Genomic DNA, 25,695 nt, shown 5'->3' on the forward strand with positions numbered 1-25,695 from the left:
AATTAAATAATCAAAGTTATTTAAATAATGTTCTTTTTTTATACGTATTTTATAAAGACAAAATTTATCCTAAAAAAAAAAGAGACATTTTGTTAGAAATATCACTCTCACAGAGAAATTAATCATGTCTTTCTTCACATCTCTTAATTCTGGATCACTTTATAATTTTCTTTGAAAAATCTTTCTCTGTAACTAATTAGCTGGAATCAAATTATTAAACTTTCACTTGAAAATTTACTCAAATTATAAATGTTTGCAAATAATTTATAACTAAGCATATATATTTGTCCAAAATAAGAACTATCAGTAAAATGAGATGTGTGTATATATGTCATATTACTATAATGCCTTGAATTTTCTCATATGCAATAAACATCTAATCAGCTCTCCTTTGATTCATTAATACAACCTCAAAGTGGTAGCATATATATTGTTGGCATTTTTATCAGTGGGATGTTTGGTGTCTCAGTTAATACAAAAAAGGTATTTTGCTTAAAGGTGAGAGTAGCTGAGAAATTTTCATCCTTTAAAAATGATTTTAATGTGTATAAGTTAACTGTGAGTATGGTTCACTTTGAGAAAGGAGAAACAGTTTTCTTTCTTACGGTATTTCTCAATAGTAGATTTTGTCTAAAAAAAATGTGAAAAGTTACAATCTGGATTTGGTGAAGAGGAAAACTACACATTTTTAAGTGAGTAGTAAGATTGTAACTACCCATTATACTTAAAAAATGGGTAGTTTTCTTCTTTCACCAAGTCCATGGCCACAGGAAACACAGGAAGAATTATTAATAAATTTCAGGTGTATTATAATTTCTATTTTTTTTTTTCAGGGAAGGCCCTGACATCTAGTTTTGTTTTTTTGCTCAAGTATCTGCCTGTTCATGAAAATGAGTTTCATATTCACATCACTTTCCCCAGAGCCAAAAGATAAAAGAATAGCACGCTGACTGTCATTGTCAGTTGCCAGTCTAAACTGGAAGATTGTGCTTGGAAAGGCATGTTTTCTATATGGTGCCCGATAACTGCCTCTTCCTTTTGATTGATGTTCATGGGAAAAGAATGTAGTAGCTAAATCCTTGGTCACCAAAAGAAAATCAATCTCAATTATACATCTGGAAAAATAACTGGGAGGGGGCTTAGAAAAGACATCAATTCTTAAAATACTCCTTAGGGATTTTTCTTCTTTTCATGAGAATACAATTCTCAATTTAGGAGACAAATATGCAAAGAACTCAGATTTCTTCCCCCATGTGATTTTTTAAAGTCATCTTTTGATAAAATGGTGATCCAGAAGAAGAGATTTTCTTTGGTCTGATTAAAGTGTCAAAATTTATCTAAGTGGATTATAAATAAACTGACCTAAAACTTCTTTGTTAATGGCACAAGAACTCAGTTCTCATGCTTATTTTGTACACAAAAATCATCAGGTATTTGGACACTTAAGAAAACCCAGAGTTGCTCCCTACTTTTCAACTGCTATCTTGGCTACACTCATCAAATCCCCAGGAGTATGTTTGAGTTCTAATAATAATGCCCTGGTTTTACAAAAGAGTTTTTGTTGGTTTAAAAAGAGATGTGTTATTGAGCTTAGATGAAGATGCTTATGTACTTTCTGGATCTTTTCTTCCATGAACTGGTATTAAGGTCCTTTAAGAAAGTCGGGCAGCATTCAAATTTTGGCCATGCTGAGAAGATCCAGTAGAAAAAAAAAATTCTGATTCAGACAGAACTGGTTTTATATATCAAGCTTAGATATACACAAGCCTTAAATGATGACCTTGGAGAAGTTACCAATAATTCTAAGTGTCAACATTCACTCTTATAAAATGGGGAAATAACATTTACTGTATTAAATAGGATATTCTCTCTAAAGAATTCTGTATGTAGAAGGTTCTGGTATATACAATGTTGACAATTGATGTGTTTTCATTCTCTCCACCTAATCGTTTTCTTCCCTTTCCTCTATGAATGAGATTGCTAATTAAATGGTTCAGGGGGCATTATGAGTTAAGTAGTTTTCTCTTTTTGTTTTTTTGAGGGAGGTTGATCCAGATCATACCTTACCACTATCACCCACAGTTTCTCTGTCACGTGTTACATTCTAGACAGTTATTGGACAGACATCAGGAACATAGTCTATATAAATCAGCAATTTCCTCTTTTGTCTGTTTTCTGATATATGTTGCCTAGTGGAAACAAGACATCCCTGTCTGAAATATTTTTTTATCGTGTTTGGAAATGGAGTAATTTAAGTGACTGTTATCACTGTGCAAACAACATAATTCAAGAACACACAAAAGAAGCCGAAGATGATACTATTCTATTCAATAACAAAGAAAAGGAAGGAATAGATGAAGAATATTGCTATCCTCGAGGCTGCATAATGATCTGTGCTTCTATGGTGATGGCACTCTTCTCCCTGCCTTCTAAATTACATTGTCTCCTTTGTATAAGAAGAAAAGAGAGCCACTATCCTCACTCTGAGTCACTTCTCCCCTGAAACAGAAAGGGATTCCTTCTATTCAGGGAACACTCAGGGCGCACACTCACCAAGAGGCACTGCCGGGGCAGGGGAAACAATCAGCTCCTCTTTCCTGCTCAGCTCTTGAACTGCCTACTTCTCCATTTCATCCTTTCATTCTTGCTCCACTCAGAGGCATTGGTAGGAAGATTTTTTTTCTTCCTAAGTAAACGTTATGAACATCAATAAATAAAATTAAACTGTAATTAAGGTTACTAAATATCTCTTGGTAGATAATTTTTTTAAAGAAAAAGTTATGGATATTTAGCTTCCAATTCTCCTTGAGCATCACAAAAATGCCTTTGCAAATTGAAAATACCATGTCTTTCTTCCTTCTTGGAGTTTTCTAACTGAAATGATAGGCATGTCTACCATGTTGTAAGGACTGTGCAAGAGTGAATCCCGACTAAGGTTGGGAAATCAAGAGGTGAATTCCACGTTGATTTCTCTGCTTGCCAAACTCTACTTGTACAGCTACCTAAGTCACCGATAAGTACCCTTATAATGTCCACCGCTGATGCTGGGCCATTGCCCTTGGTCAAGTTTTCTGTTCTTGGGAATCTAACATTAGGACAATTCTAAATGTGTGGTTAGCTAGCTGTCCCATACACCAACAGGAAAAATGTCTATATGCAACTGAAATAGTTACTCAAGGTTTTTCGTCAGCCTGACTAGTGAGTTTTCAAATATGTCCACAATGGTAGACAGAGACCAAGGCCCTAATATTCCAGAATAAGTCCAAAAGCAATAAAATAGCTTAAACTGTGGCAAAAGTAATATTTATTAAGATGTCTTACACATTAGTACTTGGCAATTAGATATCATTAAGTGACTCTAGACCATCACATTGAAACTTTCACTTGCATATAAAAAATGATTTTAATAATTGTTGGAGTGAAATATATAAGAATGTCTAAAATTATAGTTATTTATATGGGTCCGAGTCAAGAAACTTCCTGACAAAAGGACACTTCAAGTCCCTATATTTCTCTATCCAGAGTCGCTCAGTATTAGATTATCAAGGTATATTTTTCCCCCCAAACTGTCAATGTCTTTTTTTTTCCCCCCAAACAAAGCCTAAGAAAACTGAATGCAGGTAGATTGCTCTGGGAATTGATCCTAGGAATCAGGACTTGGGGCTGGGAATAGAATAAGAGGTGGAGGAAGTCAGTCAAGGAGTAGATTATAAAGATGATGACCTCTGTGAGCACCTGGGCACTATCTACTGAAGGGACCTAAGAAAGGAATCTTTATGCTGTGGTTCACACCCACTGGTCAATGTCCTTTCACATCCCAGGTTGGTCCTTATGTCAAAATAACTGTTACGTTTCCTGCGGATGGGCCACTTCATGATGTCATAGAGGTTCTGGAGCAGAAAGTGAGAGATGCAGTGCAGCTGGAATGAGATGCTCTTAATTAACACCTGTGCCCAGGGGTGGACCAATAGCTGGAGTTCAGAATTCAAAGAGATGTTAAGAGAATATTAAATGGGACATGGCATCTATCCCCTTTAGAAAATTCATTTCTTGCCAAAGGTCCAAGTATCAGTCATAAATTGTGGCCAGCTGCCATCTCTAGGCTTAAGACTTCTAATCCAGCAGAGTGCATGGCTCTAAGTTTGAGAAGAAAATGTCCTGCAAGTAACATCTCTGGGATTGATAGTGAAGGGACCAAGACTACTACTTGGCTTGTGAGATAAGGCTTACAAATTTTAGCTATTGGGGACACAGGACCATACATGCATTGTAGTATAGTGTGTGTACTGCATTGTGCATGGAGTGGTCCCAAGCAGTCTGTTTAACCAAGCTTGTCATAAACTGGCTGGTCATTTCAAAAAAATGTTTTGATAAGACCAATCCATCCCATGGTCCTGAATGTATTGATCTAAGCAACATTATGTGGAATCTTTTATGGTAAATTAGATTCTGTTAATATATGGGTAGTTGTCCTTGGAGGTCTTTTATACAAAATTTATTCTGGTTGAGAAGAGAGGGTAATTCACCTCCTTTAGAAGAATCTTCTCTGTTTTGAACATTTCCTCCTTGATAAGGAATACTGTCTGGTTGTCATGGAAATGAGACACAGATATAGCCATTCTTTGTGCCTACTTCCAGAGATCCACACACTTTGCCTCTTTCCCAACTTCTTTGGCTGCAATCTTCTAACCTTTCTTCTTCCATGTTCCTAACTCAACCTCTTAACTAGGAATCTCTGGAATAAAATCTCTATCAGGCATCCTGCTTGTAAGGTGAATTAACAAGTAGACAGCCCTGCTCAGTGGAAATACCTCTCTTGACCATTGCCTGCAAGACCATCTTTGATAGGCCTGTTGTATAACAGAGTAATCATGCACAGTCACTGCAGTGCACGATAGTAACACAATGAATTTGTGTTCTCTTTAGAGCTTATCATGGCAAAGTCCTGAAAAAGCTACTTATCTAAGTTGAGCATTGAGGTAATAGAGGTGACAAAGCAATCAAAGTCACCTATCCAACATATTTTTGTCTTCTGGACCTTCTCAAGGCCAAATACATGAGGTATTCTTCTTAGTGCATAGTGGATGGCTGATGCAGCTGCCCTCGACTGCCTGACAGATCTCAGAAGAATCAGGTCAGGATGGGATGCTCTAGTTGCATAGTCTCTTAGTCCAAGATTAGATGTTCACCCTTTATAGGGGCCAGTGCTGCACTGACAGCTGTGTTTTGGTTTTTTGTTTGTTTTCAAATAATGAGTAGTTTCGCACTAGAAGAAGCAAGACCTAGCTTCAGTATGAGGACACTGTTGTTGACTCTCCTCTTTGGCTTACTAGAGATGTCCCACAGTACTTTCTCTACTGGGGTCGCTCTAGCTGTGCAAGAGCTGTGGGTCATCATGATGCATGAGTGAAGAGGCAACTGGTGCTACAGAACACTTCCTGGCTAAGGGACATATGTATCAATTGATAAATACGTTGGCAAAGCATTCCAGGTATGACATGGCACCTCCAGAGTCCAAAGAGGTCCAGCAGTCTTAAAGTCAGGTGGTACCAAACTGTAAGAAACTTTTTATACCTTAGAGGAGAACAGTAGACAGGAATCAGACTATCAGTAACTGAAAATTATTGTTGTGACAGATGAATTAGCCTTTGGAGCCCTGATTTCCTGCCCTCTCTGATGTACATGTCTTACTAAGGTACCCAGAGTACTACTACCTGTTTAGTATGATGGCAGTGAACATGACTGCAACAGTATCATGAGCAGTGCAATGTTCTGCAAGGTAAAAGGGTGGACAGAACCCCTGAAGACTCTATCAAGGTAGAAACAGAAGATGAAACACAGCCCCGAGGCAAGACAGTGCATATGCACTGCTATCCTTTCCACATAAGAAAACTTTCTTAAACTAGAGAAAAGTTAATGAATCAGAGGTCTGTGCATTGGTAAACTCACATGCTTGTAAGCAGCACCACAGCAGGAAAGAAATAGCCAGCTGTTCTCGAGGGGGTAAACATCATCTTGGCATCTGATACCATGGACTGGTTTTGCCTTTCTCAGTGCTTCTTTGCATATGTTGTCTTTTGTTCAATATGATCTTTATGAGATCCATCCGTGTCATTGTATGTAGTTGTAAATTATTTATTCTTACTGCTCCATAGGATTCCATTTATGAATATATTACAGTTTATTTAGCCAACTGTTTATGCACATTTGGGTCTTCAATTTGAGGCTGTTAGATAGAGTGCTTCTAAAAGAATCTTGTGCATATCTTTTGTTAAATATTCATAGGGATTTTTCTTTTGTATGTACCTAGGAGAGAAATCATTAGGTGGTAAGGTTTGCAGATGCAAACTTTAGTCTATGTTGCCAAGCAGTTGCAATTGTCCCAATTTACACCTCAATAAACGTAGAATTTCATGTAATGCCCAGCCTTCCAACACTACTTTCTTTGTTTCATGCATGGCAATGTTAATGCATGTTCAAGGATATCCCATTGTGATCTTATATTTATTTCCTAGATAACTAATGAACTTAAGTATATTTTTTCATTTATTGTCAAATTAGATATCCTATTTTGTGGGAAACCTGCCTGGTTAGTTTTGTCCATTTTCCAGTTGGATTACCCTCAATTTTATACAGAGTCCTTTTTGTATTTGAATATGAAAAGTTTGTTGCCTGTAATTATTGCAACTATCATCTCTCTGGGGCTCGATTTTTTTTAACTCTCACTGATGTTTTGTCAAGACAGTTCTTAACTTTGATCAATGGCCACACACCCAGTGCCAGAGGCTGCATTAAGTTACTGTATTTTGCATATCAATACCATATGTTGACATACCAGCTGCAATTGAAGTGCCTTCTGTTTAAGTTTATGATGGTCCACAATTATCTGGCCTAAGTTGATGTTTTTTTTCTTTTTTTTTAGTGGCAGACTTGGGGGAAAGTGTGGATTTTTAGGGCACACTACTGCCACATCTTTTATTTTAAATCTTTTAAATTCTATCATGACTGTGCTTGTGTGGTGGAGGGAGAGGAGTTTCAGCTACTTTCACTTGGCCTTACCCATCTTAATGGCTCTTAATTAACAAGTAAGAAAATGTTTGCAGTATTCTGCTCCAGGTATAATTTATCCATCCTAATTATACAATCAGAAAAACAATCATACAGTGAGTACATGGACGTTTTGGAGTGACAAAGATGTGTGTGTCAGAACCTTGATCATCATCCATTTTCATCATGTTGCTTTTGTTCTGCTGGTATCAGAATCAGTTCAGATCTGAGATCCAACAACTTTTAGGTGGCCTGGGTATTTTTCAATTTCCTCATTGATAGATATCCATAGATATATAGTTAGGGGGCCTGGCTTCTACTTGAATTAAAGCATTTTGGATCTGATCATTGACTAAGATCTGGAAAATGATTGATGGATTATTATCTACAATTGGCTGTGGCTGACTTCTACATATTGCTTATCAGTTCTCTTTACTTTCTCATTATCTAAGTAAAACCCAGGCTGGTTCACTATCTATCTTATCTCTAAGGTCACTTAGTCATTGTCAAAGATCCCTGCAGATCAAAGCATCCTGGCTATGTCTCTAGTCTTGCCGTGATCACTACCACCTGGTCTCTGATCCCAAATTCTATCATGTACTGTTGTAGAGTCTAGTTTCACAGCGGCATTGCCTTCTATCAATCCCATCATAGAGAAACTGGTTATTCTCAAAGGTGTTACTGTCTAACTTAATCACCTACATATGGCTTTAGCAAAGGAAGGAGAATTGTAACACTGCTGGAGAACATAGTCAGGTGATGCATTTCCTGATTTTACATGTTAAATCCATTGTAACAACCCACATCCACATCTATGAGGCTTTTTTTATCTTTTAAACTTTGTGTCAATTAATGTAGCCCCCACTGTGTCCATCACAAAACTATTCCAGCAGCATATTAGGAATAACTCTGGGTATCATTGGCAGGAGGATGCTCAATCTCAGATCACAAGAATATATATTCACGTCAATAAACTCTCCCTTATCTACCTTGACAGGTCTTCCTCTCTGATCCATCATCCTGAAGACTTACTACAACATATGTTCATGTGTTTTCCGCTCCCAAAACTCTTTGGAAAATGAGTGGTGACTTCTTAGATAAAGAATTTATAAGGGTAGACTCTCTCAGATAATGCCCAAGTAGTTCACCTGGAGGTGATATGTAACTAGATAAAAGAGGGAAGATTCTTAGCACAAATATCATCTTGGAAAACACCCATCTCAAGCAGGATAATCTGAAGTTTCAGAATTATTCACCAAAATTAGCTGTCTCAGGACTCAGAATCCAATTCTTTTTTTTTTAACAATTTTTATTTTTTCCATTATAGTTAAGTTATAGTGTTCTGTTAATTTCTACTGTACAGCAAAATGACCCAGTCATACATTCATATTCTTTTTCTCACATTATCCTCCATCATGATCCATCATAAGTGATTAGATATATACTTCCCTGTGCTACACAGCAGGCTCTCATTGCTTATCCACTCCAAATGCAATAGTTTACATCTATTAACCCCAGACTCCCAGTCCATCCCACTGCCTCCACCTCCCCTTTGGCAACCACAAGTCTCTTCTCCAAGTCCATGAGTTTCTTTTATGTGGAAAGTTTCATTTGTGCTGTATATTAGATTCCATGTATAAGTACTATCATATGGTATTTTTCTTTCTGACTTTACTTAGTGTGACAGTCTCTAGTTCCATCCATGTTGCTGTAATGGCATTATTTTGTTCTTTTTTATGGCTGAGTAGTATTCCATTGTGTATATATATCACATCTTCTTAATCCATTTGTTTGTTTATGGACATTTTTTTCCATCTCTTGGCTATGTGAATAGTGCTACAATAAACATACGGGTGCATGTGTCTTTTTCAAGGAAAGTTTTGTCTGGGTATATGCCCAAGAGTGGGATTGCTGGGTCATGTGGTAGTTCTATATTTAGTTTTCTGAGGTACCTCCAAACTGTTTGCCATAGTGGTTCTACCAAGTACATTCCCACCAACAGGGTAGGAGGGTACCCTTTTCTCCACACCCTCTCTAGCACCCTCTTTGTTATTTGTTGCCTTGTTAATGATGGCCATTCTGACAGGTGTGAGGTGGTACCTCATACTAGTTTTAATTTGCATATCTCCAATAATTAGTAATGTTGAGAATTTTTTCATGTGCTTGTTGGCCATCTGTATATCTTCTTTGTAGAAATGTCTATCAGGTCATTTGCTCATTTTTCAATTGGGTTGTTGGTTTTTTTTGCTGTTGAATTGTATATGTTTGTGTATTTTAGAGATTGAGCCCTTGTTAGTTGCATCGTTTGAAAAAAATTTTATTCTGTAGGTTCTTTTTTTTTTTAATGATTTCTTTTGCTGTGCAAAAGCTTGTTGGTTTGATTAGGTCATATTGGTTTATTTTTGCTTTTATTTCTGTACCCTTGGGTGACTGACCTAAGAAAACATTTGTTGATACCAGAGAATATTTTGCCTATGTTCTCTTCTAGGACTTTGATGGCATCTTGTCTTACATTTAAGTATGTAAGCCATTTTGAGTTTGTTTTTATGCATGGTGTGAGGGTGTGTTCCAATTTCACTGATTTACATGTGGCTGTCCAGTTTTCCCAGCATCACTTGCTGAAAAGACTTTTTCCCATTTTTATATTATTGCCTCCTTTGTCAAAGATTAATTGACCATAGGTGTCTGGGTTTATTTCTGGTTTCTCTATTCTGTTCCATTGGTCTGTATGTCTGTTTTGGTACCAATACTACACTGGCTTGATTATTGTAGCCCACTAGCTTGATTACTGTAGTGTAAAATTGCCTGAAGCCTGGGAGAGTTATGCCTCCTTCTTGGATTTTGTTTCTCAAGATTGCTTTGGCAATTATGGGTGTCTTATAGTTCCATATAAATTTTTGGGTTGTTTGTGGTAGTTCTGTGAAAAATTTCATGGGTAATTTGATAGGGATTGCATTGAATCTGTAGATTACTTTGGGTAGTATGGCCATTTTTACAATAGTAATTCTTCCAGCCCAGGAAGATGGAATATTTTTCCATTTCTTTGAATCTTCTTTAATTTCCTTGATTAATGTTTTATAGTTCTCAGCATGTAGTCTTTTACCTCCTTGGTCAGGTGTATTCCCAGGTATTTAATTTTTGGGGTGTGATTTTCAAAGGTATTGTATTTTTGTATTCCTTTTCTAATATTTCATTGTAAATGTACAGAAGTACAACTGATTTTTGAATGTTACTCTTGTATCCTGCTACTTTGCTTAATTAATTGATCAGTTTGAGGAGTTTTTGTGTGGAATTCTTAGGGTTTTCAATATATAATATCATGTGATCTGCATAGAGTGACAATTTTACCTCTTCTCTCCCAATTTGGATACTTTTTCTTTCTTTTGTTTGTCTGATTGCTGTGGCTAGGACTTCCAATACTATGTTGAATAAAAGTGGTGAGAATGGGCATCCCATAAATGGCTTTTATTATGTTAAGATATGTTCCCTCTATACTCCCTTTGTTAAGAGTTTTTATCATGAATGGATGTTGGACTTTGTCAAATATATTTTCTGCATCTATTGAGATGATCATGTGGTTTTTGACTTTTGTTAATGTGGTGTATGATGTTGATTGATTTGTGAATATTGAACCATCCTTGTGAACCTGGGATGAATCCTACTTGGCTGTGGTGTATGATTTTATGATCTTTTTGTATGTTGTTGGATTTGGTTGGCTAAAAAATGTGTTGAGAATTTTTGCATCTATATTCATCAAAGATATTTGCCTATAATTTTCTTCTTTGGTAGTATCTTTGTTTTTGATATTAAGGTGTTGGAGATTTCATAGAATGTCTTTGGAATGTTCCTTCTTTTTCAACTTTTTGGAAAAGTTTAAGAAGGATAGTTATAAGTTATTCTTTGTATGTTTGGTAGAATTCACCTGTGAAGCCATCTGGTCTTGGACTTTTGTTTGTAGTGAGTGTTTTTATTACATATTCAATTTCATTTCTAGTGATTGGTCTGTTAAGTTGATGCATTTTTCTTGATTCAGTTTTGGCAGGCTGTAAGTCTCTGGAAAGTTGTCCATTCATTCTATGTTGTCAAATTTGTTGGCATATAGTTGTTCATAGTATTCTTTTATGGTTTTTTGTATTTCTGCAGTATCCTTTGAGATTTCTCCTTTTCCAGTTCTTATTTTATTTGGGTTTTTTTCTCTCCTCTTCTTGGTGAGTCTAGGCAGAGGTTTGTCAATTTTGTTTACCTTTTCAAAGAACCAGCTCTTAGTTTTATTGATTTTTTTTTCCTATTGTTTTATGAATCTCTATTTTATTGATTTCCTCTTTGATCTTTATGATTTCCTACCTTCTGCTGACTAGGTTTTCTTTGTTCTTCCATTTCTAATTCATTTAGGTGGTGGGTTAATTTGTTGATTTAAAATTTTTCTTCTTTTTAAGGAAGGCCTGTGTTGCTATGAATTTCCCTCTGAGCACTGCTTTTGCTGCATCCCATAGATTTTGAGAGTTTGTGTCTTCATTATCATTTGTCTTGAGGTATTTTTTAATTTCCATCTTGATTTCCTCATTAACCCACTGGTTTTTCTAGTAGCACGTTTTTTAGTCTCCATGTTGTCAGTTTTTTTCTCATTTCTTTTCCTGTGGTTGATTCCTAGTTTCATGCCATGGTGGTCAGAGAAGATACTTGAAATAACTTCTATACTCTTTAAATTTGTTGAGGTTAGTTTTGCGCCCCGGTATGTGGTCAGTCCTTGATAATGTTCCATGTGCACTTGAAAAGAATGTGTATTCTGACTTTTTTGGATATAATATCTTGAAAATGTCAATTAAGTCTAACTTTTCTATTGTGTCATTTAAGATCTCTGTTGTCTTATTGATTTTCTGTCTAGATGATCTGTCCATTAATGTGAATGGGGTGTTAAATTCTCCTGCTATGATTGTATTCCCATAAATCTCTCTTTTTATGTCTGTTAGTATTTGTAGGTATCTGGGTGCTCCTATATTAGGGGCATATATATTGATATTATTATATCCTCTTCTTGAATGGATCCTTTCATCACTATTTAGTGCCCTTCATTGTCTTTCTTTATGGCTTTCATTTTAAAGTCTATTTGTCTGATATGAGTATTGCAATTCCTGCTTTACTGTCTTTTCCACTGTCATGAAATATCTTTTCCCATCCCCTCACTTTCAATCTATGTGTCCTTTGCCCTAAGGTGAGTCTCTTGTAGACAGTATATTATAGGCTTTTGCATTTTATCCATCTGCCACTCTGTCATTTGATTGGAGCATTCAGTCTATTTACATTTAAGGTAATTGATAAATATGTATTTATTGCCATTTTAAACCCGATTTTCCAGTTGATTTTATGTTCCTCCTTTGTTCCTTTCTTTTTTTGATTGGGTGATTTCCTTCAATTTATGCTTGAGTACTTTTCTTTTAGTTTTTGTGAATGTAATGTTTGGTTTTGATTTGTGGTTGCCCTGTTTTTCAAGTATGCTGACCCCTTCCTATATATCTTCTTGCTTTAGCCTGATAGTCATATAGGCTCAAAAAAGAAGAGTCTAGATTTTCCTTTCCTTCCCCACATTCTGTGATTTTGAAGTCTTTTTTAACATCTTCATGTTTGTCCTTTTGCTGTTCCTTATGTTTATTGCACTTTTACAGTAGGTTTTTTTCCTTTTAGATCTGTGTACTGGCTATTTAAGTGACTGCTTTCCATTTGTGATTTCCTACATCCTATTTCTTCTTCTTTTTTATTTAGAGAAGCCCTTTCAGTATTTCTTTTGGAATGGGTTAAGAATTGCTGTACTCTTTTAGCTTTTGTTTGTTGGAGAAATTCTTTATTTCTCCTTCTATTTTAAATAATATTCTTCCTGAGTAGAGTATTCTAGGCTGTAAATTTTTCTCTTTAGAACTTTGAATATGTCTTTCCTGTAGTGTTTCTGTAGAGAAATCAGCTGATAGCCTTATGGGGGGTTCCCTTATAATTAATGCTTTGCTTTTCTCTTGCTGCCTTTAGAATCCTCTCTTTAACTTTTGCCATTTTTATTGTAATATATCTTGGTGTGGGTCTGTTGGGGTTCAACTTGTTTGGGGTTCTATGTGCTTCCTGTATCTGATTTCCTTTAGATTTTGAAAATTTTCAGACATAATTGCTTCAAATATATTTTCAGTTCCCTTTTTTTTTCTCCTTCCAGAATTCCTATTATGTGTAGATTGATTTGCTTTATATTATCCCATAGATCTCTTATATTGCTTTCATGTTTTTGCATTTCATTATCTGTCTGCTGTCCCAATTGGGTGATTTCCATTATCCTATTTTCCAAGTCACTAATTTGTTCCTATTCATTATTCATTCTTTAGTGCCTTTAACTCAGTTTTCACTTCTGCAAATGAATTTTCTAGTTTTTTTGGCTCCTTTCTATATTTTCTAGTTCCTTCCTAAAACAATCTGCATTACTGTTTAAATCTGCTCTTAATTTCTTCCCATTCAGCCTTAATTCCTTCAGTATTTTCACTTTCTACCTTTTGAACTCAATGTCTATTAGACTGCAGAGGTCTTTTTTGTTGTTTACTGCTTCAGGTGAATTCTCCTATTCTTTTAACTGGGAATGGCTCTTGAGCTGCTTCATTTCACTTATATTTTTCTTTTTTGTGAGTTTAGGGAAACCAACTACTGTAGTCTTGGAGGGCTATTTCTATGCAAGAGTTCCCCTTTGTGTTTTGTAAGGAGATACTATTTATTTTTGGCATGTACATTTGGATATTTGCTGTCTCTTTTTTCAGTGTGAGCAGGCTGAAAAAAGGCTGTTATCCCTCTAATTGTGTTTCCAGGGAGAAAGAGGCAATTGGCAGGGCTAGTAGTCAGTGTCTGGGCTCTTGACAGTGGCAAGGACATGCAGGAAGGTGGTGCATGCTACTCCTAGTTGCAGAGCCCTGGGAAGTGGTAATGAGCCTCAGGCAGATTTAGATGGCTCCCAGAGCACTTGGCAAGTGGCAATGGCAGGGTGAATGAGTTCCCAGGGGAGTGAGAACAACAATGGGTGGTGTTTAGTCCCAAGGCCTTCCTCTGGGTGCTTTCTGAGGTGGTTGGGGCTGCAAGTGGTGCCTATTCACTGACCCCTAGTGATGGCAGGCCATGCCCACCTCTGGAGTCAAAGATAACTGGTGGTTTGTCCTCGCCACCTGCAGACCATGCATGTTGCACCCCATCCCACTTAACCAATGCAAGAGGTGCTGCACAGGCTGCTCCTAGTTGCAGATGTCCTGGGAAGTGACAGTGATCAGGCATGTGTGCATGTTGCCCAGAGCATTTGGCAATGGCCACAGCAGGGTAGATGTGTTCCCAGGGGAGTGAAAGCAAGATGGGTAGTGCTTGGTTGCAGTGCCCTCTTTTTTGCTGACCTCTGAGGTGAATGGGGCCATAGATGAACCCTGTTCCCAGACCCCTAGTGGTGGTGAGCCATGCCTCCCTCTGGTTTCTGAGATGACTTGTGGTTTGTCTCCGAGGCCTGTAGATCATGCAAGAGGCATGGCATTACGCTTAGCCCACCTTCTGCCCTTAGCCTGTACAAGAGGTACTTTGTCTCCCTTAGCCCAAGCAAGAGGCCCCTTGTCACCAATAGCCTGTACTGCAGGTGCCCCACCCTCTGAGAGTCTGTACATGTGAAGGGAAAGAGATTCCTTTGATGGTCCACCCTCTTCCTCTCACACTCTCCAACAATGGTGCCTTGCTTCTCCTGTGGGCCCAGACCTCCTTGGTTCCCTTGGCTATGGTGTTCCACTTCCACACCCCAGCCCATGGTATACCATTACCTTGCTCCTTGGGCTGTCTCCAAACAACCAATCCTAGTCTGTCTCCTTGGAATTGACCTCTAGAGCCTGAGTCTCAGTGCCCAGCCTCCACCTGAGCATCTCAGGCTGTGATGTCCTGGGAGGTGGTGCAGATGTTCTGTGTAATTCTCACTCTGCTTTGCCTCCTCAGTTTAGCTGCTGCCATTTTCTCAGCAACTTTGAGGTATCTCTGTCTCAGCTGATCTCTCTGTTGGTTAGGTGGCTTCCCAGGTTGTCAGTTCCTTTTCTCATTAACAGCTCCCTTTCAGGAGTGCTAGTCCTGTCCTGATACTTTCTCTCTCTCTCTCTTTTTTTTTTTCTTTTGTTGTATCCAGTTATGTGGAGGGTTTCTTATCCTCTTTGGATGTTTAAGTTCTTCTGCCAGCATTCAGTAGATTTCTGTTCAAATCATTCTATATGTAGTTGTAATTTTTTTAATGTGTTTGTTGAAGGTGATTGTGACGTCCTACTCCTCCACCATCTTGATCCTTCCCCTGATTCTTTATCAAAGTCCTGACTTTGACAGAGGACACCTGCTGAGGCTGAACATCCAGTTTCCTTTCTGGTTTATAAGCTATAACCAGTAGGTAGCCTATCTGCTCTCTTTATAATTAACATTTCCTTTCTCAATTTATCCAGGTGTCAACACTAACCAATGTTTCACTTGCCACCTGTACTTTATCAAGTTCACCACCAGTGAAACAAATGGTAATTGTAAAATAACTATACTTTGGGGTTATTACCGCCACACTACCCCTAGACATAGGGTCCTTAGTGCCTGTGGTACTAGGTGACCTAGTTCCAGAATTCCCTCACGAAGATACTCTTGGTAGAGCTACATCTATAACCAATTCTCTTAACCTGGGTTCCCTCAAAAGCAGACCCTAAGAAAATGTGTTGAATGCAGGGACTTTAATTTTGGAAGAGTTCCCAAGCAAAGGAAAGCTGTTCTGAATAGCATAACAGGGAATGAGGGACAATTAGTGCAAACTTGAAATGTTAAGCTTATCACTGCTGGGGATAAATTGATTTTTTTTCTTTTTTTTTTTTTTTTTTTTTTGCTATTATAGAGCCACACCCACAGCATATGGAGGTTCCCAGGGTAGGGGTCAAATCAGAGATACAGCTGCCAGCCTACACCACAGCCACAGCAATGCAGGATCCAAATCGTGTCTCTGACCTACACCACAGCTTATGGCAATGCCAGATCCTTAATTGACTGAGAGAGGTAAGGGATTGAATCTGCCTCCTCATAGATCCTAGTTGGGTTCGTTAACTGCTGAACCATGATGGGAATTCCACATTATAAAACATTCTAGATTTTTATCCTGTTGGCAACTTTCTAAAGAGCTTTGTAGAATGCATCTTGGAGTTCTCAACCATAAGGACAAATTAGAAGAGCATTTATTCATCAGGTATGCATTCACTAGATAACCCCTTTGGTAAAGGTTGCCCAACTAGAATAACTCATACTTCCATGCTTGTGCAAGTTCATGGTGGCCGAGAGAGCCCCTACAGAGATGTTCTGAATGGTATCCATGTCACACTAAAGCAGATGCTGATTGATTGGTTACAGCAGTAATAGCTTGGGTAAAAATGCGGACTGAGAAAATGTATGTGGTGTGTAGATGTTACAATTTTGATTTCAATTTTTGTTCAATTCCCTGGTCTCAAGTACTGATGGTTGCTCTTTTTTCTTGTTGGGATTCTTATTATTTTAATTCACATCTTTCAAAGACCTTGCAGATGTGTTAGAAAAATCTTTTCATAAAAATGTGTATTGTGAATTATGTACCAGAGTTTCATTAGAATGATATATGGGTGTGAGTGATAAAGAATAAGGAACTTGTTCTGGAAATTACTCAATTTAGCTAGCTAGTCTAAGTGTAGGCAAAACCTCTCCATCTGGTTGCCCAGGTTGACCGAGAACTGAACATGAAGTGGAGTAGAATAAGGGTGCACTAGAACCTATGAGAATAAATAGGGACACAAGAGAATAATATGGAAACAAGGAATGTTTCCTGGCATCTCATCTAACATGTGATAGAAAAGGTACCCTTCAACCTGCACTTGGGTCAGGGCTCAGAGAAGCTAAAAGAAGCACCTCCTGCCAACCAGCTAGAGAGGCCAAGCCTTGACTACATGTGTGTGAGCTGCCACTCAACCTAGTACCTCCCTCTGAATTTTATATACAATGACTTACCCTTCATGTCTTCCTTTCAACTCTCATGGCCAACTCCAATCTATAATCATAGAGGAAATGGAATTTATGAAAAAGTAATTCCAGTTTAACTAAATTGACCAATCATAAAGCTAAGACAGTCCACTTCTTGTCTACTTGTCCTCCATATGTACACCTCCATTAATCCTAATTAACTTCCAAACAAAGACAATAGCAAAATTTTGCTTGCATCTGGTGGTATAAGCTACCCCTGAGAGAGGGGAGAGGAAAATAATCTGTTCCCCAAAAGATGCTGCAGGGTGCCCCAGTACATTTTGAGGCATTGTGCATTTCTTTCCTAGTTAAGTCACAATTATCTTTTGTTACATAAATACAGAGAAGGTTTACTATGAACACATTTTCTGCATTTCAGGCATTCTTTTTTTAACCACTATTATATAGTAGCAACCCAGTCTTCCTTCCAAATGAGAATTGATCACACTGCCTAGTCCACTAACACATTTAATTACCTGCTGATTCACTGTCATAGAGAACCCAAAATGTCCATGTTGTAAGGGAATCACTGTTGTGTCCTTTGATAAAAGCATCCCTCCCCAGAAACCAACATTGCTAGACTAAACCTAAAGTCATGGGATTAGAAAGCAGACGTTTCACTAATGGGTCACTAAGAACAATCATGACAGTATCCATTTCTGTTTCACCAAACTGATTTCCAGACCTGGGAATCCTGTCTGTGAGTGAAAGACCAACATATAGTAATCACAGAGCGAGAATGGAGACGCTTCCTGGGGTATTGTATGCTACCCTTCAGAAGTTGACACACAGTTTAGGAACCGAATCTTCACAAGACTTTTCCACCCAAAGTGATTTCCAAAAGCATGAGCCCATTGCCACACTTGTGTAAAATTTCTTGTTAGGCAATGAGTGGAATATCACTGTGGTAAGTAAGACATTTTGTAATTCTGCAGCTAAGGGTTTTAGCAGAAGTGTTGCAGGCAGGATAGACAAACCCATTAAAAAACCCATTTACCACCCATTGTAAATCAATTTGATCCTAACAGGATTTCTAAGGCATATCAAGAAGGCAAATATTAAAAGCCAACATCACTTCCTTAGTTTGATGATAGAAATTAGAAAATGCCACACATGTCAAATATATTTAATAATGTCTCAAAGTATTTATTGCTTACTTAAATATATATGGGTAAATGGCTAGATACTTATCCGTCTCCACTGGGAGGCATGCCAACAATATTTACAATACGTACCTCATTGAGTGTTTTCCCTGTTATAACAGATACGAAGGAGAAATTATCTTATATTTGGGAAACGTGAACCTTGAAGTTTCAAAAAGACTACAATTATATTCATATCATACACATGTCAACATTTTTTCCAATTATTTCCAACAAAAGAAATTTACTATGTGAATTATTTCACATTGATGTTTTGCCATTTTCTCTTTTACTCTTGATTCTTGTGCTGTTCAGAGATGATAACTTCTTCACTCTCCACCTCAAATGATTGCTGTCTCTTCCCTAATCCACAAATTGGCTTTTCTTTCCCCTACTTTATGGCAAACAGAGGGAAGCCATCACCAGTGGGTAATTGATTTCTCTGGAGATCCAGGATAAGGTGAAGATGTAAGGTTATAAATGATGTCCTTTCTAGTTCTGTGACAAGTTAGTATTTTTAAAACAAACTTTGTGAATTATCAGGCTGATTTTTTTTTTTTTCTCCTGAGGGATTTGTGGGATGTTAGAAAATGCAAGGTGTATTTTTGAATACTTAAGAATTGTTTTCCACCCTGAGCATAAACCTAGGGTAAATACTGTAAGCAGCACAAATCGGATAGGATCAAATCTCTATGTGGTTGCTATAATTCACTGAAACGGCAGTCTCAAGGTACTTTTTCTTAGAACTCTTGAATTTCAGTGTTTTCATCTTTTTTTTTTCCCCATTAGACCACTAAAAGAAGAGGATGCACAGAGAATTGTATTGTTAGATATTGAGAGCACAGACAAGGGATGTTTGCAGTTAACAAGAGTTCCCAATTTTCGGCTCTAGGTTCAGTCGTGCTTTAGAGAGAGACAAATGCCACCTGCGGCCATGGTCAGTGATTACTTACTTCACCATAAATGGTCTTTACAAACAATAGCGTCAAAATTTAAAAGCCCATAGCCAAGTTGTTGCTTCAGTTCTAACCCAGATGTTTCTGTTCTGGAACACTGTAGAAAATGATTGGGATTTTGTGCCTAGGGGATGATTTTCCTACCGTATAGATCCAGATTGCTCTTAAAACTTGACCAATAGCTGCCCACTTGCTTCCCAAATCCAGAGCTAACTGCTCAGCCTGGTGTTCTTGACCTTCCACCATCTGGCTCATCGCATTTTCCATTATATCCTGTTATATTCCTTCAAAACTTGACCATTTATTCAGACTAAGTTTTTCCTTTTTCCCTTCACACGTCTGAATTTTCCTCCTCTTTACCTAATTTCCTTTATTTAGAAAATTCTACTTTGAATATCCAAAGACTCTTTGTAAAAATTCTACCTATCACTGAACATCTGTTTCCAAGACTGTCTCCTTCATATAAAGTTCCCTGATGCTTTACATTGCATATAATCTCTTAAACTTTCAAATGCTCGCTCTCTTCCCACGCCCTCCTCAATCTGCACCTTTATTCTCTCTGATTAAAAAAAAAAATTCTGTAATTTTCAAACTTAAATTACTTTAGTTTATTTACATATAATTATCTAAATGATATGACCTCACGTAGCTACCAGAATCAATTCAACTGTCTGCATTGTACTTTTAAAAATAAAAACATAAATCTTGAAACAACATGTGCCATGCACATGACATGATTAAACTACAAAATTTCAGTTTTCAGGTTCATATTTAAGAATGTAAACTTGGAAGCAAAGTTTTTTGTTTTTTTTTTTAAGCTATGGGGACTTTATGAAATAGAGTTCATCAGAGATTTTATTTTCCTACAAAAGTCTAATTAATTCATAAACCCCATCTATCAGCCCCTATTTGCTATCATTCCTTGTTTTTTTCTTTTCTTGAGCCGCTCCCGCGGCACATGGAGATTCCCAGGCTAGGGGTCCAATCGGAGCTGTAGCCACTGGCCTACACCAGAGCCACAGCAACGCAGGATCCCAGCCTCGTCTGCGATTTACACCACAGCTCATGGCAACGCTGGATCCTTAACCCACTGAGCAAGGCCAGAGAAAGAACCCGCAATCTCATTTGTTGGATTTGTTAACCACTGAGCCATGACAGGAACTCTGCTATCATTTTTATAGGAAAAAAAAATTTATAGATACTAGGAGGGAATAAAGACTATTTTAAAGGGAAGGGAAAGAACTCCATCTTCTTATGATGTTTGCATGGGTGTATGAAATGTACAGCAGGAACAGTCATAGCTAAAAATACAGATGTTTTGCTGACAAAGCCGCTGTCGCTCAGTGAACTATTGTAAATATCCTACAGAAAATGTAAACTTTTTCCATAATAAATATACTAATCCCAATAAAAGAAAGCAAAATGGAAGCCAAGGGGGATGGGGAAACTCCCAAGAGCACATCAGGATTTAAATAGAAGAACAGTCCTTTAATTGACACATACCCATAGCATGGTTTCAGAATTCCACCACCTTCCTGGCATTTCTTGGATGGTGTGGGTGTGTCTCAAGTGACTCTTAATTATTGTTATATCATTAATCCCATATGAAAATTCTCATTTTAAATTTTACTTTTTCAAGTTCAATAAATAATATTCTCTCCAAATAGATTTTTAAGTAGATTTTTTTAAAAGACAAAACCAACCTCCCAAAAGGCTTATTGTAAATGAACTGGATAAACACAACAGTTAACAAGAAGGTGTCTAAGAAAGGCAAATACTTATTTGATTGAATCACAATGATGGAAACATAATTCTTCATATTCCTTCCAAGAAAATGTTCATGTCTTTGGAAAGATTAAACATTGTAGTAAGAAATATTAGGCTACAAATTTATCAGTTAAGATAAGAGATTCATTTATTAGTGAAGAATTTTACTCTTGGCAAATTAGGCTCTGAAAAAGTCTGTGGCTTCTCTCCTTACACCCCATATCTATTAGGTGCCTTGAAGTGGCTGGTTATTTTGATAAAATGATGAAAAATTGTATTTGTGGAACATAATGACTAGGCTACAAGTATTAAGGAAAAGAAATTAAAAGACTAAGGAAAACTTAACCTATGACACAGATTTCCCCCCTTCACTGTCCCTCTACCCCACCTTGGACTTGATCTATGATGTGATCATCCTTGTTATTCAGAACTGAAAAGGGAGTTTTTTTTTCACTTAAAATACTCCCACAGTTTTTAGTTTCATAGTCTCTATTTTCTAAGTCATGGGTATGAGAGAATAAGTATGAACTTAAGTATGGTCATAGTAAAATAATTACACTGCAATTTTGTCTCACAGAGACCACACCCACATTATGGACAATAGTAAACATGTTGCTAAAGGATGAATATGCCATTCTCCCTCTTCTATAGTTAACAAGGATATTCTGAGTTAGGCATATGTCACACATTACTTCAGGAATACAATAATTAGAAATATGCATCCATTACTTTGGGGACCAATGAATGTACCCTGATTTTCAAACTGAAGCTAACATTAAAAATGAGCATTTTCTCATGTTCGCATTTTTTACACTTCTTAGAAGCAGCTGAGGCCAGAAGCAGAAATGCTAATATTCCATGAGAACAGCTGTTGTTATGGTATTTCTGGACTAGCTGCTTGCAGAAAGATTAAATCTTGCTGTAAAGCTTGCATTTTCTCCTAGAGCTCTCAGCTCAATTTCACAAACTTGAAAGGTTTGAGTAGGTGAGATACAATTGCGATAAGTAACCCTGGTAAGGTTATTTTTCTGAACTAAAACAAGCCTTTAAATTTCTTTCAGCCATAATGCATCTCCGTTAATACTGAATATTAAGGCCATGAATTACAGTTGAAGCCACGAATTTCCAACCTGTAGAAAATGAGAAATTCTCCAAATTGGAAAAGGAGATCTGGAGTTGAGAGAACTTGTTATTTTTCAATATCTAGATATGTTTATATATGTGTATGTATATATGTTAGTATTTACATCTGACATATATTAGAAATGAAAATTACTTAAACCTCGTTAAAAGATTTCGTCCACTTCCAAAGAGAATCAACAAGAAACCATGAGATAATGGATAGTAAACCAATTTACTATCACCAACAGCTACAGTTATGTCTTTTAACATAATTTGAGTGAACTGGTTTCTGCATAGCACATACATGGCTTTACTCCTAATAACAAAATTGGAGAGTTTTTAAATATACAACTCATTCAAGAAATATGGGTAACTTTATACATCTTAGAAATAGCTATATTACATTTAATTGAACTCTGGTCTTAATCTGAAACATCTATTTTATATCAACAAAATGTAAATGATAATAGCATTAAGGAGAAAAGGCAATCACAATAAAAGTGATACATATTAATTGATATATATTTATAAATTATATATTAACTATTTGATATAATGCAAATATATTTAAATATATTTATTTTTAGCAAATATAAGTAGTAAGTAATGCCAATCAATCAAGTCGGCAAATGTTAATTAAGTATCCACTCTGTATTTTGGGTTCCCCAATGACTTCAAGTAAAAAAAATATTATTTTAAAGAAATATTTAATCAATTCAGAGGGGAAAAAAAGATTTAGGTCCCTCAATTATTCAACATACTGTTCTCCATAAACAAAAGTCCAATCTGGTAAGAAGGACTTCACGAACAAGAGATAAGTGTTTGTTCTGAAAGTATTAAAATAAGCTGAAAGAAGAGAGAATTCAGCTAGGATGACTGTATTATTAAAGTGAGCTGAGTGACCAAGTGATCTCAGATGTGGGAAAAGGTTATATCTTGACAATAATTTGTGATATGTAAGTAGTGGGATAACAGATTGATAATGATGAAGTAATTTTTCCTGAATTTCTAATTATATATAATTATATACCTCCTACCTCATTTATCCAGGCATTGCTGTTTGTTTACACTGGTAATAACTGCCAACTGCATAGATAGGGAAATGATTCAGAAAGAGATAAGATTGGGTTAGTCCCTCAATGATCTCTTGCTATGAGACCAGAAGGTACCTGTGAGAGTTAGGTAGAACAGTGTGTTCGAAGCAAAAGCATACATATGAATTGCTCTCAGGTTATTCTAAGGTCTGTGGCTTCTCTCCTTACACCCCATATCTATTAGGTGCTAAGCAATAATTATTTAACTTGTTCAACCAAAAGGTACTTTCACTTCATCTTGAGTTTCTTAATCCAGTTCTCAGAACAAACACAGGTTTGCATCACAGGGAAAAAATTACATAAAACATGACTTTGCAACATGTATCCTATTTTCAAAGTAAACAGTCTTGACCCCAGATGAGAAAGGGACAGCTTTTTCAATAAGAACAAAAGGAAAAAAATATATAAATATCTGTGATTTTGAAAGCAAAAGAAAAAGCTTTAAGTCAGAAAATGGTCAAAAGCCGCAAGACCTTTTTAAAGACAGAAAGTAAACTTGAATTAGCTAAAATAAATGATTGTATCTTAATGGTCCTCCCATTTTCATTATTCTTATATTGTAGGAAAGGAATGAAGTAGATTTACCTGTAAATTGATCAAACTTAATTGCTTCCCATTAGGCTTTTACTATAATCACTCTATTGAAACTTGTTTCAGATAGGTCATCAATGACATTATTGATCAATTACATTATCATGTTTGAAATTTTGATCTTTCAATATTTTTCACCTTTTAGACTTTACATGTGAATTAAAGTGGATTCTTCAACAATGTGTTTATTCATTTATCCCAACTATCTATCCGTTCATCTATATGTAATATCGATAATCCAGGGAGTTAGCACTTTTGATTTCAGTCACTTAGCTTTGAAATCTCAGAACTTCAAAAGTTATTCAAATCTTCCTTTTCCTAATTAACCATTTAAATTATTTTCCAATATTTTAAAACTTTGTTGCCACTCTGAGGCCTACATGTTTATTTTTTTCTCAACATATTAACATTCTCAGTCTTATTAAAGTTCTATTGTAATAGATTCCTCAAGTTTCTTGGTAATTGTAATTGTCCTAAGAATGCTATAAACTGTTTTCAAAGAATTAAAGTTAAGAATTAAAATGATTATGGATGTTTGTTACCTAAAGACCATGAGTTCTGCAACTAAACTGTATTCTCAATTACGTGTACAAAGCCTCTGCTACAAAAGAAAATCCTGTTTCTAGATAGAAACATGACATATTTCAACTCTATTCTCTATCATATAACTTTATTTTTATCTCAATATAATAATCATAATGTATTTCAGTAAATATTTCAAGTTTTCAATTGAAGGAACAGATATATAATCTATAGAACACATCATTCCAACATTTAAATATGTTGAAGAGATGTTATTACACTGGTTTGTGAAATAAGAGTAAAGTTTTGAGTCTTAACTGGTGTTAACAGGTAAGATTTTGGGAAAAGAGGCAGTGCATATCCTGTAGTTCTACGCAAAATTTTGACTACATGTTTATGGCTAAGTGACTTTCTGTCTCATTAATTGTTCAGGATGGTTTATAACACCACAAGGTCTGAGAACCATCTGTGTCATGAATTTGCTGACAGCAACATAGCGGATTTCCCTGACATGGAATAGTAATGCCTATACTTTTAATTAAGCAATATAGTTCAGGAATATACATTGTTATACTTTAGGTCTTTTTTTTTTTTTAAATACAGAAAAACTTCTAGGAACTCCAGTAGGATTGAAACTTCTTTCTGAGAAATTGTGATTGATCATATTCTCAAATTTATAACTTTTCTTAAGTAGTACACACTGAATCACTGACTATCTTTCAGGATGATGAAGTAAAGCTTTCCCCCTATATTCTGCGTTTTTAAAGTTTTACACAAAATAGGTTGTTAATGTTTATATAAATATACAAAAGGGTAACTGAAACTTGTAAGGAAAATATTCAGGTTCACTGTAGTCAGTGTCCACACTCTAGAAACATAAAAATGCCAGAAATTTTATGCTTGAAGGGAAGATCATGTATGCTCAGTGAACTAAATTTTTCTTTAATAGGTCATCAATTTGAAAATATGCATTTTCTAGATAATCAAAATTAAAAATGTTGATAGGGTGATGCTTAAACAGAAGTAAAAATAGCTCATATTTTTTCATTTCTAATATTTTTACTTCAGAAATGAAGAGAATTCAAATCACTTCCTCATTTCCTCTCCATAGTGCATTTAAAAAGCTCTTCTTTGTTTTGATAAGAGATTACATAAATCACAATACTAGTCAACTGCTCTAGTATAAATGTCTTTGAATTTGTATAGTTTTTTTTACATCAGGATCATTAGATTATTAAGGTTTACTTTTATGTAATGATAAAAACAAAGATATGCTGAATGAGTGATCAGAAAAATCTTAAGAATTATTAAATGCATTTTAAAAACAAAGTATCAAACTTATGTGTTATGGAATCCATTTTAGGATGCTGAAGATTGTATGTTCAGAATACTCAACGGTTTGGACAA

At 36.2% G+C, this 25,695-nt stretch overlaps 1 long non-coding RNA gene across 4 annotated transcripts in view; it reads left to right on the forward strand.

The window, feature by feature from the left end:
• Positions 1-25,695, forward strand: part of LOC110261625 — a 194,782-nt gene that overhangs the window by 78,140 nt on the left and 90,947 nt on the right. The window lies entirely within an intron of this gene.

This window comes from Sus scrofa, chromosome 1 (assembly GCF_000003025.6).
Source record: "Sus scrofa isolate TJ Tabasco breed Duroc chromosome 1, Sscrofa11.1, whole genome shotgun sequence".
Taxonomy (NCBI): Eukaryota; Metazoa; Chordata; class Mammalia; order Artiodactyla; family Suidae; genus Sus; species Sus scrofa.